The 16,872-nt window shown below is 46.0% G+C and overlaps 1 protein-coding gene and 1 pseudogene across 3 annotated transcripts in view; one reads left to right on the top strand and one right to left on the bottom strand.

The window, feature by feature from the left end:
• The window catches only part of SLC7A1 (solute carrier family 7 member 1), an 86,588-nt gene extending 80,346 nt beyond the window's left edge, over positions 1-6,242 (bottom strand). For all 3 annotated transcript variants that reach the window (XM_035003617.1, XM_035003619.1, XM_035003616.1), the window contains exon 1: positions 6,033-6,242. The gene's annotated coding sequence lies outside the window, so the exon portion shown is untranslated. The remainder of the gene's footprint in view (positions 1-6,032) is intronic.
• Positions 6,243-14,066: 7,824 nt separating this feature from the next.
• Positions 14,067-14,669, top strand: LOC118009095 (annotated as a pseudogene).
• Positions 14,670-16,872: the final 2,203 nt, after the last annotated feature.

Genomic DNA, 16,872 nt, shown 5'->3' with positions numbered 1-16,872 from the left:
ACTTATTGCCCAAGTGCGTGCCTACAGGCAACTTGTGACACTTCTCAGGGCTTCTGCTTCCCATCACTCAAAATAGTAGTACCAACCTCACTGGGCAGCTGTGAGGATTACATGAAAACATAAAGTGCCAAGCACACGGTGAGTACTCAGTAAGTGCTGGTGAGTCTTGATCTTACCCAGCCCCAGGCCTCTCCTTTCCTTCCTATCTGATGTAATAGACTCTGGTTCATGGCACTTGATAGACAGATAAGAAGATAGACTTCCAAGCGATTTTAAGATAGACGACAGTGACAACACTGTGATGAAGTAACAGGAAGAGTGGCTAACAGTGGATTTGCTCCCTTGCCTTCCCACTGCTGCCCCAGGTGAGATGCCCACCACCCCTGCCCCAAGGCACTACGAGACCCTCTGCTGTCACCTCCAGGAAGGGATGAAATAAGGTGAAAAACAGAGGGGGCCCTAAGTGTTTGGCTTTGGTTTCTAAACCCAAAGCCCTCAGGGTAATTTGGACAAAATGTGTCAGGATGAGTATGATGAGGGTAGATAAACCCCCCCAAACACACACACACACACACATACACACACACACACACTCTTTCTCAGTCTTATACACGCACACACAGACACACACTGGCAAGCACTAAGAATGGGGCCGTGAGCACAGCTTTCCAGGAGTGGCTAAACCCAAAGTACGGATCTGAGATCTAAAGGAACCTGACACACCCAGGGAGGTCCCTGGTCCCCAAAGAGTTTACGGCTTCAAGGTCACCAAGGCAGTCAGACCCAGCACAGCCCCAGAGACTGTGGTTCCTCCCCCCTACGTCTCCCTTCCTCGTTGTGGCAAAAAGGCCGCAGAATGCCCTCCATGACCTTAACTGTAAAAGATCAGTGCGAAAGACAGCCCTCCAGGTCTACAGGGGACAATGGTACAGGAACTAGGGTCACATCCACAGATCCTGGACCTGGGTCAGCAGATGCCTCAGAGGCTCAATGTCCCCCCAACACCTTGGCACTACACCTACCCCCCGCAATCTAGACACAATTCCAAGGGAAAGGGGCTCTATTTGAACCCTTTGGCAAAATGGGATAGCAAAACAAACTTGTTATAAGAATTATTTTTCGGGCGCCTGGGTGGCTCAGTTGGTTGAGCGACTGCCTTCGGCTCAGGTCATGATCCTGGAGTCCCGGGATCGAGTCCCGCATCGGGCTCCCTGCTCGGCGGGGAGTCTGCTTCTCCCTCTGACCCTCCCCCCTCTCATGTGCTCTCTCATTCTCTCTCTCTCAAATAAATAAATAAAATCTTTAAAAAAAAAAAAAAAGAATTATTTTTCTCTACACCTAAACCAAAGAACTGAGTTTTCCTTCCAGTGTAATAGTTAACATTTATTTTAAGCACTCGATATGTGCCAGAAGCCGTGTCAAGTACGTAACATAGATTACCTCATTTAAGTCCTCTCAATCCTACAAGGTAGGCAGGAGAAGCCGATTATTAGGTAAACAATATGGAAAAGAATTTAAATGTGATAAATACATTAGGGAAGGCACTTATCCTGTCAGTAGACCCACTCAGGGACCCAGCCCTTTCTGCATGAGGGGCCCACGGCATCTCCTGTGACCGCACAGTGCATGATCCATGCAGAACTCGGGCTGACCACGCAGGGCAGAGGCCACTCCCTTGCAGCCCAGAGCCAGCACTGCGAGTTGCTCGCTACAATACAGAACTCGCTCTGCCTAGAGCATACGGAGGGTAGGACCCACTCCTAAACAAATGGGAAAGGATGTGCTTGTTCTCACAGTCAAGAACGTTATCTGAACAAACATTCTGGAGAAAGCACTAGAGCAGAAATACAGGATGTTAAGGAAACAAAACTGTCCATGCCCTCTGTGCCTCCAGAAAAGGGAAGAACAAGCTGACGATCCACTCGGGAGAAAGGGAGAGATGATAGAGAAATATGCACAGCCCAGGTAAGCTGTGGGACATTCTTTCTTCCACCTTCGGATAAGTCCACCTGGCAGCAGCTTTTAAAGGCTTCCGTGAGGTTGATTTCTGGTTGTCATAATCAGACTAGTAGACTGGTAACAGAAAGAACTTACTTCATGAAAGAAATCTAAATGTATTGATTCGGGGGCGCCTGGGTGGCTCAGTTGGTTAAACGACTGCCTTCGGCTCAGGTCATGATCCTGGAGTCCCGGGATCGAGTCCCGCATCGGGCTCCCTGCTCAGCGGGGAGCTGTGCTCTCTCTCTCCTCTCATCCTCTCTCTCAAATAAATAAATAAAATCTTAAAAAAAAATAAAATAAAAAATAAAAAATAAATAAATGTATTGATTCGGTACCTTTACTCATCCAAAGAATACTATGGAATTCAGTTTGTGAGCTTTGTTACTGTGAGGCTGAGAGAGAAGGCTTCCCCAGTCTATGGATGGAGCAAGTCTACGGGGTTGAGAAAGTCTGAACGCCTCTCTGGTGGCTGCCCACAGAGCAGCCAAGCCAGGATGCCAGAAGCCTACAGTAGCACTGTTCCCAGCACTCGTACTACTTGTCCTCAGCTCCCCAAAGCAGCCTCCTTCACCTCAGGCTGCACTGAAGCTGTAAAGGCCCCTAACCACACACAGCTCTAACTCATTTATGCTGTTTGGTTCACCAAATGTACCATCTGGCAGTCCGAACCGTTACTGACAATCAACAGAGGGGAAAAGCCAAAGGAAAGACATTGGGTGTGGCAGGATGGGTCAACCCTATGCCAGAATCTATTCCAATGTCCAGAAATGTCTTTCCTACAGCTGGTGCTCCTGGAAGGAATGAATCCTGACCGAGGGCTACGGTCACCAGCCTTACTCACAGCTCAGCCAATGCCACAGATCTGAAGGAATGCCTTCAGAGTGGAATGAACATAATTAGCAGTCCACTGAACTGTTTTATCAATTTGTTGCCCATTCTTCTGACTCACAGGTGGCAAATGCACTAAACCTGCCATGACAAATTTGGACGCAGTTTGAACAAGTGCAGGGGTGGTTCTTTTCAAAGCTGCTTTGAGTTGGGGGAAGTGGATTATGGAGAAAGAGGAGAGAGATGCCCCTCAAGTTTACTACAAGGCTGTTAATCTGCCATGAGAGATGGTACTCCTCTATTCTGTGGCTGGAAGAGACCTAAATCCTTGTGGTGGATAGAACCTTGGCCTGGGATCCAATGCCAGTAACCTAAGGCACAAGAAACCCCTGGAAGGCAGGTGCCTGAAGGCCCAAGAATGAAAAAGGAGGTACACCCCAGGTGGCAGAAGGTCCCCACCCTGGCCATGGGACAAACCCACAGCCAAGGTGCCTACTGGAAGGTGGCAGGGGAGCACAGGGAGTCTGCAAGCACCAAGAGATCCCCAAGTTAGGTGTAAGGAAGCAAGAGAGCTAGGAAGCCACCACCCTGGGGCAGGTGGCTACAATGTAATCATGTACTTGAGAAGGGCCCCTGAGAGGACAGATTTAGTTCAGCCCTGACCCTGGAGGATGGAAATGTCTAAAAAAAAAGTCACCTGTGACTTTTAAAAGAGTCCTTCCCAACATGCTCATTCCTCCACCTTCCCATCTCGTTAATACAAAATGGCAGCTCTACTCCTTGGAATCATATTGGACCTCTTTCACACCTCACGTGGAATCCCCTGGCCAAGCCTGTTGAGTCTCCCTTTAAAATCTACAGATGGAACAAGTAGTTGCCTACCGGTGGAGCAGAACTCAACCACCTCACATCTCTACCATTTCCACCCCAGCCCAAGCCACCATCACCTCTCATGGAAATGACATATGGCCACACTCTCTTGTGCACGAATAACCTGGAGTTGGATTTCATTCCAGACTTAAGTTACAAGTCTGAAGTGGTCTCCCTGCTTCCATGCCTGCCCACTTCTCCCGCCTCCATCTCTTCTCCATGCAGCATTTAAAGTAATCCTCTGATGGTTCCCCACCTCATCCAAAGCAAAAGCAAAGTCCTCATGGTTCATGGGATCTGCCATCGACTGGAACAGGGCAGTGGTAGAGACAGGCCCCAGGCCTGAAGACACCCATCATATAGAAAAACACTAGGGTCCCATCCACAGGTCCTGCTTGGAATGAGGACCAAGAACCAGGTGCAATGATAAACAGCTACAAGATGCATCTGGGTTACAGGAAAATGTTTCTCTCCATTACTTATTCCTATTTCAAATTCCTCCCTAGGATTAATAAACCAATACCTCCAAATACATAGTGAATAATGAAAAGGGATTAATCCAATTAGACATAATGCTGGGCCCTCCAACATAATTACATATTTTTACTGGTCTTAGTAGAAAAAAACCTCCAGACTAGAACAATCAATAAACATGTACTTATACCAAATGTAATTAACATGTGTCTTAGAATTCAAGCTCCCGGAGGTTGGCAATCTTGTCTTCCAAGCCTTTTCCTCTAAAGCAAATAATTATATGCATAAGAGCACTCATGTGGCTCAAATCCAGATTCAAACAACTGCATACATTTCTGACCTCTATTTTTTGTCCTGTTTAGTCAGAACTCCTTTGAGACTCTTTAAATTTATCTATAATGATTAACATGATGGTAATATGCTAAATCTTTGAAAACTATTTTAATCCATTGTTGATTTTGCCCCCTAACTTCTTTTTTGATTGTGTGACTTAAATAAGACCTTTTGTTTTAATGACAGAAGGGTGTGTTCATATAAAAATAACGATAATTTCCACCGAGACCAACTAAAAATATCAGGGGAATAAATGTATCATGGTTTCCTATTATCTGAATCAAACATAAAGGGCAAGAAATGTTACTATTAACTCCCAAATAAATTACAGTTCAAATGAAAGACAATTAGAAAATTCAGCCACACGCCAACACACATAGCTCTGCTGGTCAAATTTTAAAGAGCACATTTTTAGGGAAATATACCAGGGACTAAAATCCCAACCCTCTCCTCCTGTAACTAAATCTGGAATAGAACACAACTCTAGGTTTCTTTCTAGGAGAGCCCCACCGCGTGTACTGGGAAGTGCAGTTTTCTTCCTGAAGGCACATGTTTCCACCCTAATCTTACAAGTCAAACACCACGTATCTGGTTCCCACACCCACTGAAAAGGGGAAGGAGCTAAAACAGTCCTCTGTATGTAGTAGTACTCAGCACAACGGCTGCTCCGTGGACACACAGGTTTAGAATGCCTGTCTGTCCTGCCCGGTCTGGGAAGTTTTCTACTTCGCAGAAAGGACACACTGGGAAAAGATGGTCTTTATTAAGCCGGAAGAACTTCCTCTCGCTCCAAACCATCTGGAAGGCTTGAAGAACTCAGCCTTCCCGGGTCAAATCGGGTCACAAGGAAGCCCACGTAGGGGGGCACTTCCCAAAATCACCCTAGAAACTCAGACAAGAGGTGTAGGCGCGCCGGGGCGCGACAGGAGCTCTAGGGAAGAGACGTGGGCGCCGCTAGCAGGTTGCGGGGGTGCGCCGCTGTCCCCAGGCCGGCCACCTGCCGCGGGACCACCCCCGCGGCGGCAGGGAGGGCTCCCACCACGGCGATGACACATCGCGGACCTCGTGGCGGGGCGGGGTGCTCCGCTCCGCGCCATGTAAAGGCAGGCCTCCGGATGCCTCCCGGCCCGGCCCGCGTGCCCGCTGCCGCTCCCGCCCCCTGCCCACCCCGACCACCCCAAGGGTCCCGGCGCGGGGTCGCTGGCGGGCGCGCGCGCGGCCGGCATCACGGCGGCGCCAGGTCGTCCACGCTTACTCACTCGGTGTTGCATCATGCACCACGCCGCGTCTTCAGGGAACCAAAATGGACTCCGGTGGAGGAGACAGCCGCCTGGGCACCGGCCCCGCGCGCACAGCCCCGCGCCCGCCCTGCCCTCGCCCACCCCGGAGGATGCCAGCGCCCCCGGCGCCGGACCCTCGCCGCTCCCCGCGCCGCCCTCCCGCGGCCCCACGCGCCTCCGGGGGCCCCTCCAAGGTGACCCGGACCGGGGCAGCTGCCCCGGCGCCGGCGGGGGCCGGGCACTCACCGAGGCGGCGGGCGGGCGGCCGGTGGCAGGATGCGGGCTAGTCCGCCGAGGGGCTCAGGCACGCGCGACTGGAAGGACGGCCGCTCGGACGGAGGCGCGGCGCGCAGAGAGCTGGAGCGGGAGCTGCGGTTAGCGGATGCCGGCTGGCCTCGCACCCCGCCCGGCAGTTGACCTGCGGCTCACACCTGCCCGCGCCGACTGAATGGAGCGTAGAGGGCGGGCGGACCCAGGCGCCGGGTTTCATCAGCCGCGCGCCCGGCCCCCGCCCCCGCCCCTCGCGCCCGCCCCGCGGCCCTGGCAGCCCCGGCCCGCTCGCGCACGTCACCGCCGGGCACCAATGGGAGCGCGGCGCGGCGGCGGCGGCCGGGCCCGAGGAGGTGGCCGGGGCGGGGCGGGGCGGGGCGTCTTCGCGCCCAGCACCCAGACCTGGGGTTCCCCCGGCGGGCGGGGGAGCGGCTGCTCCTGGCGCCTTCGCTGCCGCCCCGCCCGCTTGTTGCCATTTTTCCGCCAATAGGAGCCGGCGGCGCGACTGCATCCTCCGGTCCTCTGACAGCCGGGGCCGTGCGGGCCAGGGCTAGTGCCGCAGGCTGGGCAGCGCTACCCAGAGCGGCGGGCCCCAGCGAGCTGAAACCGAACTCGCCACCGGGGTTCCGCTTCCAGAGAGAAAACATCTGGGAGGCACTTCAAGGGTTGTTTGTTTGGTTTCTTTTCTTTTTTTTTTTTTTTTTTTAGTAAATCTCCATCTCTTTGTCATTGGATTATTATTGCTATTCCTTTGTTTTTAATAAATAACTTATTCTTGCCCCTCCCTTGTCAGGAAGGGCCCTGAAGCCTGAATCGGCCTGTGTCACAAGCACATCTGACCGGCTGGCTAGTCAAAGCGGCTTACTTCCAGAGTTACTTTCCCCTAGATGGCAAAAACTTTAGAACCGAATCCCACAGTGCTCACCTCACAAGCTCCCTCTTTATTGTCTCTCTTGGCTGCAAAAACCCACACAAGAACCACAACCTATAGAGATCCAGTAATCTGTGCCACGGGAGACGTGAGCGGGTCATAGATTAATCCTGCCAGCCTCCTTCTAACTTTGTTAAAAACAAACAAACAACAAAACAAAACAAAAGCACAGAGAAATAATAGCGGAGTGTTCGTGGCCTCTGAATCCTCTCCACACCTTCCAACCGCCGCCCCCCAACACACAACCACATACACGCAAGGTCCTTGGTCAGTAATGGGGGCTCACTGTCAGCCACTGGATATGAGACCGTCTTGGAACTACACTAGCAGTTTCTAAAATACATAACTGCATGGTGTTAGCTTTAGAAAGGTTTTAAGGAACACACAGAAATGAGCTAATATTGGTAAAGCACTTTGAACACTGTCAAAATGAACAGTTTGGTGTCATAATAAGCAGCTAGGTGTGTGCTGTTTTAAAACAAATTTCGGTTTCAATTGTGCAGTGATGAAATGATGCCCTGGAGTTGCATTATGAAGGTCTCCTGTGCTGGAGCTTTTCCTGAATCCCACACAGCCCCCTTCACTTGCTGACAAAGCCATCAAAAGGATGTCCCCCTTCCCACAGAAGGAAGCCTGCTGTGATTCAAGGACCTCCTCTTTGCTTTTGCACCAGATCTGGATTAGAATCTGAATTCTACCATTTCATTTGCTGTGTGATCTTCTGCAAGCTATTTCATCTCTGTTTGGGAGTGTATAAACCTTATATTCTTTTTTTAAAAAACCTTATATTCTTATCAGAAGTCTATCCCTTAGTGTTTGAAATATGATTGTGGGATTTTTTTTTTTAAAGACTCTTGGCAGTAAAATAGAATTTAGTGGGTTGTAGAAATGCCCTGTTTGGGCAACACAGAGAGGGAACATAGAGTTAATGTGTAAATTCCGAGAGCAAGTGCTCCAGGCCCTGATGGGTGTATGGGGAGAACTTAACCAAGGGGACTTTTAGCACTGTGTGCAGTTACGCAATCCAACCCAGCAGGTTTTGTCTTCAGGAAGACATTAGGAGAACCTCAGTGATAAGGTGCATAAGCAAGCAACTTCCTGGCAAAAAGGATTCAGTGTGAGCCAGGGAAAAAAATGATTATGCTCAAAGTCTCGGCAAAAAGTTAGGGGAAAAACTTTTTAAAAAACTGGCTGAATGTTTTAAGTAAAGCTAAATTTCAGGCAGATTAGGATTTATTTGCATGGCAGGTCCAGAGGGACTGTGAGTGACAGGCAACCTTGATTAGAATCAAGGAGCAAATGAGCCATGATGTCAAAGACCAGTAAGGAAAGGAGATGCTAGCATTTAGGCCCTGGAAAGCACCTTCTAAGGTTAAGCTTGACAGACCAAGTCCCAGCCTAGCACCACCAGGCAGAATGGGGGGTACAAACAGGCAAAGAATCAGAGTCAGACAGATGTGGTTTTCAACTCTACCTCTACTCCTGGCCTAGGTAATTGTGTCTCTCCTCTCTCAGCCTCAGTTTCCTCATCTGCAAAATAGGGAGTTAACTACCTGCTAGATAGGCATAACTTCATGGTGACAATGAAAAATATGTAGTCAGTAAAGCTGAAGAAAAAAAGAAAAATATGTGTAAATATGGAACAGAAAAAGAGACCCCAGAAATAGATCCACAAAATAGCCAACTGATCATTGACAAAGGAGCAAAAGCAATTCAATGGAGAAAGGATAGTCTCTTCAACCAATGGTGCTGGAACAACTCGACATTCACATGCAAAAAAAAAAAAAAATCACAAAAGTTAACTCAAAATAAATCATAGGCCTAAGTGTAAAATGCAAAATGAAAAAATGCTGCAAGATAATAGAGGAGAAAACCTAAGTGATCTTTAGGTTTAGTGATGACTTTTTCAATACAACGCCAAAAGCACAATCCACAAAAGAAAAAATTGATTAAATTGGACTTCATTAACATTAAAACCCTCTGCTCTATAAAAGACACTGTTAAGAGAATGAAGAGACAAGTCATGGACTGGGAGAAAATCTTTGCAAAACACATACCTGATAAAATACTGGTACCCCAAATATACAAAGAATTCTTAAAACCCAACAATGAGAAAACAACCCAATTTTTTAAATGGGCAAAAGACTTGAACAGACACCTCATCAAAGAAGATATACAGATGGCAAATAAGCATATGAAAAGATATTCAACATCATATGTTGTTAGAGAACTGTAAATTAAAACAATGAAATACCACTGCATACCCACTGAATAGCTAAAACCCCAAACACCCATACCACCAAATGCTGGCAAGGATATGAAACAACTGGAACTCTCATTCATTGATGGTGGGAATGCAAAATGAATGGTACAGCTACTTTGGAAAACACTTCAGCAATTTCTCACAAAACAAAACATAGTCCTACCATACAGACCAGCAACTGCATTCCTTGTTATTTACCCAAATGAGTTCTGTCCACACAAAAATTTATATATGAATGTTTACAGCAGCTTTATTCATAATTGCCAAAACTTGGAAGCAACCAAGATGTCCTTCAATAAGTGACTGAACAAATAAACCGCGGTACATACAGTCAACCATTTCTTGATAAAAAGAAAGGAGCTATCAAGCCATGAAAGGACATAGAGGAATGTTACATGTATATTGCTAAATGAAAGAAGCCAGTTTGAAGAAGCAACACACTATATGATTCAAACTTCTGGAAAAAAGCAAAATTATAGAGAAATAAAAAGATCAGTAGTTATCAAGGGCTTATGGGGGGGAAGGGAAGGGAGGGATGAATAGATGGAGCACAGGGTATTTTTAGGGCAGTGAAACTACTTCAGATGATACTGTAATGGTGGATACGTGTCCTTATACATTTGTCCAAACCCATAGAGTGGATGACACAAAGAGTCAACCTTAATATAAACTATAGAATTGGGCACCTGGGTGGCTCAGTGTGTTAAGCATCTGCCCGGGTTAAGCATCTGCCCAGGTTAAGTGGGTTAAGCATCAGCTCAGGTCGTGATCCTGGGGTCCTGGGATCAATCCCACATCGGGCTCCCTGCTCTGCCTGGAGCCTGCTTCTCCCTCTGCCTCTCTCTCTCTCTCATATTAATAAATAAATAAAATATTTTAGAAAAACTATAAAATTTAGGTAATAATAAGTTTCAATATTGTCTCATCAACTGTCGCAAAGGTACTACACTAATTCAAGAAGTTAATAATATGGGAAGCTGAGTGGGGGAAAGGGAGTATATGGAAACTTTCCGTATATACCCCTCAATATTATTGTAAACCTAAAACTGTAGTATATGTAGTATTTATATCTAAATATTATATATAGGGTGTATATAAAATACATTTATATAACTACTACATATTATATATAAAACTATATATTATATATATAATTAGACTACCCAGTTGACCCTTGAACAAAATAGGGGCTAGGCCACCAAATTCCCTCCTCCCCAAACCCCACCACACCCCCAGGCAGTTAAAAATCTGTGTATAACTTTTGACTCCCCCAAAACTTAACTACTAATAGCCTACAATTGACTGGAAGTCTTACAGGTTACATAAACAGTCAATTAACATATATTTTGTATGTCATATGTATTATATGCTACATTCCTATAATAAAGTAAGCTAGAAAAAAGTTATTAAGAAAATCGTAAAGAACAGAACATACATTTACAGTGCCATACCATAAAAATATGTGGACCTACACTATTCAAACCTGTGTTGTTGAAGGATCAACTGTATATTATCTACATTTATATATAATATAATAAAGTATATTTATATACACATATATATGTAAAGCACCTGATATAGGTCTACATATAGAAAATATTCACTTAATAATAGTTATTATTAAGCAGATCAAGGAAACAGAGCTGTTTCATTTTCTAATGTTTCAAGACTGTATCCTGGATTGGTTAAGCATGTAGGCTCTGGAGTCAGAGAACATGGCTTCAGATCCTGGCTTTGCAACTGCTAAGCTACATATAGTTAGGCAAATTACTTCATTTGCTCCAAGTTTCGCTCTCCTCATTCCTGAAACAAGGATTATGGTGCTGGTGATGAATGAATGGCGATATTCATGGAAAGCGTTTAGTACCCTAGCTGGTACCATAATGAATGCCCAGAGAACGTTACTATTAACTTCAACAGCTAGACTGATTTGTGGGGTCATGCAAAATGCTGAATTGGAGCATTTCATTTTCCATAATAAAGGAGTGTTCTTACAACGAGAAACTTTGCAGGAGAAGGCTGTCAGTTGTTGGCCCTGCAAGGACTGAGTGGTTAAGCCATCACTCTCCCGGTTCCCTGGGGGTCCAGGTGGGGAGGGAAAGAACATAGTTACCACTGCATTCTTCAGAAGACCTCTACTGTTACCTGACCAGCTCCTTTTTGTTCTTCTGGAACCAGCACTATCCCCTTTTCTGGGAGATTCTGCTCTTGTCCCTCCCAACCTCCCCCACTCTTGCATCTTCAATAGGGACAACCAGTTCACAGAACCCCATCACTGTCAGCATAGAAATTTTGGGGGGGGTGGGAGGCTGCTGATCCAGGCCAATTATTTCCTGGCTACAGTGAAGACCCACAGCATGTGGGTAGATGACATGAACTGAGGTCACCTTAGAAGCCATCCCAAGTCCTTTGGGAATTGGAAAAAAGAGAAGTCTCTTTCCTCCCTGACAGCAGACCTGGACAGTTGTCAACTAGGTACCAGCAGCAGGCACAGTTGCAGCGGTCTGGAATTAGCCAGCCTGAGAGAAGTGGACACAGGGAAGTCTAAGGGGAGGGATGAAGTGAGTGCTAATAGTGCCCAAGTCCCCATTCCAGTGCTCACTGAGGCTGCCCATCTGGAGGAGAGCCAGAGAGATGCTCCTTTTTGCCAAAGCCATTTGTGTTGGGTGTCTGTCACTTACATCCAAGAGTCCTGATTAATACAGCTTTTCTATCCTAGGGACAGTCTCCCCTGGGCCAGATGGGAAGAATTATAAACACCTTGACAAAACATGGCCCCTCTGGAAGAGACAGTGACATGCCTGGCGTCCATTAGCATTGAAAAGTACAGCCAGCCCTTGGGTTTGGAGGATTTGACTATTGGTTAGCTGATAGAGAATGAAATCAGATCTCTGCCAGATTTTCGGGAGACCTTTGAAGCCAGCTGTATGCATGACTATGTTACAGTAGAAAGTGCTTTTTCTTCACCACAGAGACGGTGTGCCTACCCTCGAGCAGAAGGGTCTTTCTTATGATGTACATCTTTGTTAGAATATACAGCTGTAAGAAAATGTGAGAGATGCCCACAAAGATTTATGTCCATGTATATTTATCACAAGGTTATTTATAGTAGCAAAAGAAGAAAGCTCATAAATGTCCAAATATAAAGAGTTGGCTAAATACATTCATATCCATCCATAAAGTGGAATAGAATATTAAGTTGCCATTAAGTCTCATGTTTTCAAACAATATTTAATGTTGTGGGAAGTACTCAGATTGTAAGAATAGGATACAGTACTTTTATCTGCAAAATTTTATATATACACACATATACATTACATTAACATATATAAGCATAACTCTATACACACATATTATATATAATCAAGCTGGAAACATAAAAATGTTGTCCCTAGAAGGAGTTTTAGTTGTTTTGTATACTTACTTACCTCAATATTCTGCATTGAAAATTTACAACAAACTCAATAGATGTTGTTAAAAATCAGGATTGTAGCCAAAACAAGATGAAATTCTGCCTCCAGCCCCATCATCCCCCCCAAAATCTATATAGTCAAATAACACCCATGCCTTCATCCTCAACTCTCACTGGCCTTTGTGGTTTGTCAAGAAACCAGCTCAGGCCTGCCATTCAACTATTGACAAGCTTTTCAGGCATTTAGTGCCAGGTAACCAGGGACACAGAGCATGAGCTCTGAAAAGTTGAGGATGTCCTATCCTCTCCATACATATTCAAAATAAAAATATTAAAATAATGGAGTCATTTAAGGGGCCAATTCCTGATTTTGGCTCAGGTCGTGATCTTAGGGTTGTAAGACTGACCTCTACATCGGGCTCTGCTCTCAGTGTGCGAAGTCTGCTTAAGATTCTCTCCCTCTGCCCCTCCCCCTCCCCTTTGTCCACCACCCTCCCCACCGCCCCCCCAACCCTCCTGGCCCACACGCCTGCTCTCTTTCTAAAAAAAAAAAATGTATATATATATGTATAAATGTATATATATATGAAGAAATCTAACCATTTCCGTTTTTTTCCCTGCTGCCCTGATTCCCTTCAATGTTTTTCTTTCCCTAACATTACATTTTTTTCAAATGAAAACCTTTTGGAACCCCTGTTTACCTAGAGCCCTGGGCTTGGGCTTGCTTTGCCAGGCCAGCCCTCCAGTACTGACGGGAAGTAAGCTCTAACCTGAGCCCTGAGCCCTGGCAGGAGTCACCACTGAGAGAGGAATCTTCCTCACTCACCTTCCCAGTTTAAATTTGCTTAGAATGTGAAGGCCAATGGTCTGTATTTCCCATTGGGTTTCCATAGTGTTTGGAAGTATTTTGTGCTCCATGAAAAAAGTTTTTAACTAAATTCCCATACTTTTGCTGTGTCCTTTAACATACAAAATCCACTGACATATAAATTTAGGAAACACATGAGAACATTCTAGATTATATACTGTGTTAGGGACTGAATTGTGTCCCCCTAAAATTCTAATGTTGAAGCCCTAATCCCCAGAACTCAGAATGTGACTGTATTTGGAGATAGGGCCTTTAAAGAAGTGATTAAATTAAATGAGGCCCTAATCCAACATGACTGGCATCAATATATAGAGAGATGCCAGGGATGTGTGAGCCCAGAGGAGGGGCCACATGAGGACACAGTGAGAGGACGGCCATCGACAAGCTTCAAAAGAAGCTAAGCTTGCACCTCAGTCATGTGTCAGCCCAAGATGGCTGCACTCAGGCCAGTTGAGCAAAGGTTGGACTGAGCCCCAACGTGGCCGAGGAAGACTGCTGGAGGTGCCAACTGCGATGAGGAGAGCATAAGGCTCTAGATGGAAAATCATGAACCAGATGATACTGTCAAGGAAAACTTAATTTTCAATATCATAACCAGAAAAATTAACCAACTCTCAGAAGCAGAAAGAATCTACTTGAGCATGGATCAATATGTATTGGACTTAATGCTGCTTTCTGTGGTCTCACAGCAAATAGTCTCTTTGGACTCATCTTCAGTGGGACACAGTCTCCTATGGCTTGTCACAGCTGCTGGCTTTCCAATGGCAGTGATCTCAGTTTTGACAGAGTGTGTATCCTACAAAGGTTTGGTAAGTTGACCTTTGAATACAGGTGATTTGAATTGTGAAATCTGTACCATAACACGGGGTGGATTGGGTGGTCTTGTTTTTGGGAGTCTGTACCCTGTTTTCTCGGCTCTACCTATGAATGGTGGCCTCGCAGCCAGGTATGAGTCAGCCCTGCGATCAGAGAAAGGAAACATCTTAACCTACTGGATTAGAATTTCTAAGCCTGTCTTTAGAAAGATTTTATTTCCCATTTTTCTCCAGACTGTGTTTGCATCATACTTCAGATCTAGACAATATATACTAATTATAAAGGCTCTTCAGTCCCCTGAACCTGGCCTAGAAATTCAGTGACTGTTAAACAAATGTGTACACAAAAATAAAATTCTAATGTGTGGGGAAAATAAAACAAAACAAAACAAAACAAAACAAAACCTAAGGATGTTGGCACCTTGATCTTAGACTCCCAGCCTCTAGAACTGTGAGAAAATAAATCTCTGCTATTTAAGGCCCCCCGTCTTATTATAGCAGCCCTAGCAAATTAATATATGGTGGAAATCGTATTTTCAAAGAACTGTCAGAGCTGCAAATGTCATGACCTAAGCACCAGCAGCGCAAACCTCTGGTTGTGCAGAAGCGGGGAGGCCCCATGCTGGTCACGGGACCAAGTAGAGGCAGAGCCAGGGCCTGGGACTGGCAGTGCGGGGCTCTTCGACACCTAAGACCCATGTCTCCGTTTGCATATCGATCAATTTGTTGTCATAAAGGTGTTTCACACAGTTGCTCTCTCCCACTTGGCTCCTGCGCCCAGTGTGGATGATAGGAAAACCTTCGAGATCTCCACATCCTCCTTGACTACAGCATTTGCAGTCTCCTAGCTATGCTGCCCCCACAGGCAGCCCACTTGCTTTCAGCTGATGTGAGCACTCTTGCTATGAGCTTCGGAAAGCTGTTGTTTCCCACTGTGAACAGAGGGGCAGAGTGGGGAAAACCGGACTTTGGCATCAGATAGGCGTGGGCGTGACTCTGGACTCCATTGCTCATCAGCTTGTGACTGTGATCAAGTTATTTAACATCTTACGGTCTCCTTAAGAGAGCGCAACATTATCTACCCTTGACTGATTGTTGAGAGGATTAAATGAGATAATGTGTGAAAGTGAGGGGGGGTGTCAACAAACACTGGCTCCCTCCTACTCTGTGTTCTTTCCTCTATCCTCCTACTATTTCCTCTTTTCCTCTTCTGACTGGAAGAAGAGGAATCAAAGAAAGGGCGTGGACCCTGATACCTAGACTTCTGACTCTATTCCACTGTCCTTTCCACCTGTCTCACTCAACCAGGGAAGGTCTGCTTATAGACCTTAGGGTTCTGCATGGCACCTGGAGGCAGCTCACCAGATCATTACTTTTTGTGAGGCTTAGCTAATTTCTGCAGGAATTTGATCTGGCAGAAGCCATCTCTTTCTTTGGATTTCTAGAAAGGCATGCCACTTGGGTGATATATCAGCTTCAGCCAAGCCTAGCACAGTGGTTTTTGCACTCTGGAAATGTTCACTGCTCATGAAGTTTTCTTGCCACATTAAGATAAAAAAAAAGTATGAGATCTCAGCTCACCCAAACACCCCAGAAGTTTCTACCTGGCAAAGCAAAAGTAGAACTTTTATGCAAAGACATTTTGGGTTTCTCAACAGTGTGTCCATATCCCTAGCCATCCCATTCCTGCCTTGAGCTATGCTCACCTCACAATCTTGGAATTAGGTCTCTGTGTTTGCATCTTACACTGAACATTCCTCCTAAGAGAGTGGGCTAAGGCCACAAGCCCAATGCAGTGGCTGAGAACACAGGTGGTAGATACAGAGTTACTTGTGGGACTTTCAGTGGGTAACTGACTTCTTCAGGCCTTTGTTCCCTCATCTAAAAAAATAGGAAAGCTGATGAGCTAATGAACTAATGAGCTGTTCTAAGAGTTGAGAGAAAGCCGGAAAGGCCCCTTTGCAGTGCCTGGCACATAATAATAATGACTCCATAAAGGCTACCCATCATTATTATTACTATCATCAATATTTTTCACCCAATGCATGCTTCACATAAAAGCAGCAGAATACCTTCATTAATGTCTCATCATTTTATTCTCTGACTGCTACGAGGCTTAGTGGAGAAAAAAGCCACAGGGGCATAGTATTTATGAAGGGCTTTTCAATATGAACCAACAGCACACCCCGAAGTTGACAAGCTGAAAGCAATAAGGCCGTCAGCAGAGGGTTGGTCATACTGCAGAGCATGGGCAGCTGAGGATGTTAGCCAGAGCAGGGTTTCCCACTCTCTCCACTATTGACGTCTGGGGCCAGAGAATTCTTTGTTGCCTTGTGTATTGTACGGAAGTCAGCAGGATCCCTGGCCTCTACCACTAGGTGACAGTTGCACCCTCCCACAACCAGAAATATTTCCAGGCATTGCCAAATGGCCTCTGGAAGGCAAAATCACCCACCTTTAAGAGCCACCGGCATAGAGGGGCATCTGATTGTCTTATATTGGGTATTGAATTCCATCTCTTAGGTGA

This window comes from Mirounga leonina, unplaced genomic scaffold, assembly GCF_011800145.1.
Source record: "Mirounga leonina isolate KUSES-001 unplaced genomic scaffold, KU_Mleo_1.0 Mir_127, whole genome shotgun sequence".
NCBI classification, from domain to species: domain Eukaryota; kingdom Metazoa; phylum Chordata; class Mammalia; order Carnivora; family Phocidae; genus Mirounga; species Mirounga leonina.
The sequence above is the reverse complement of the archived record's forward strand: the minus strand, read 5'-3'. Positions and strand labels throughout refer to the sequence as shown.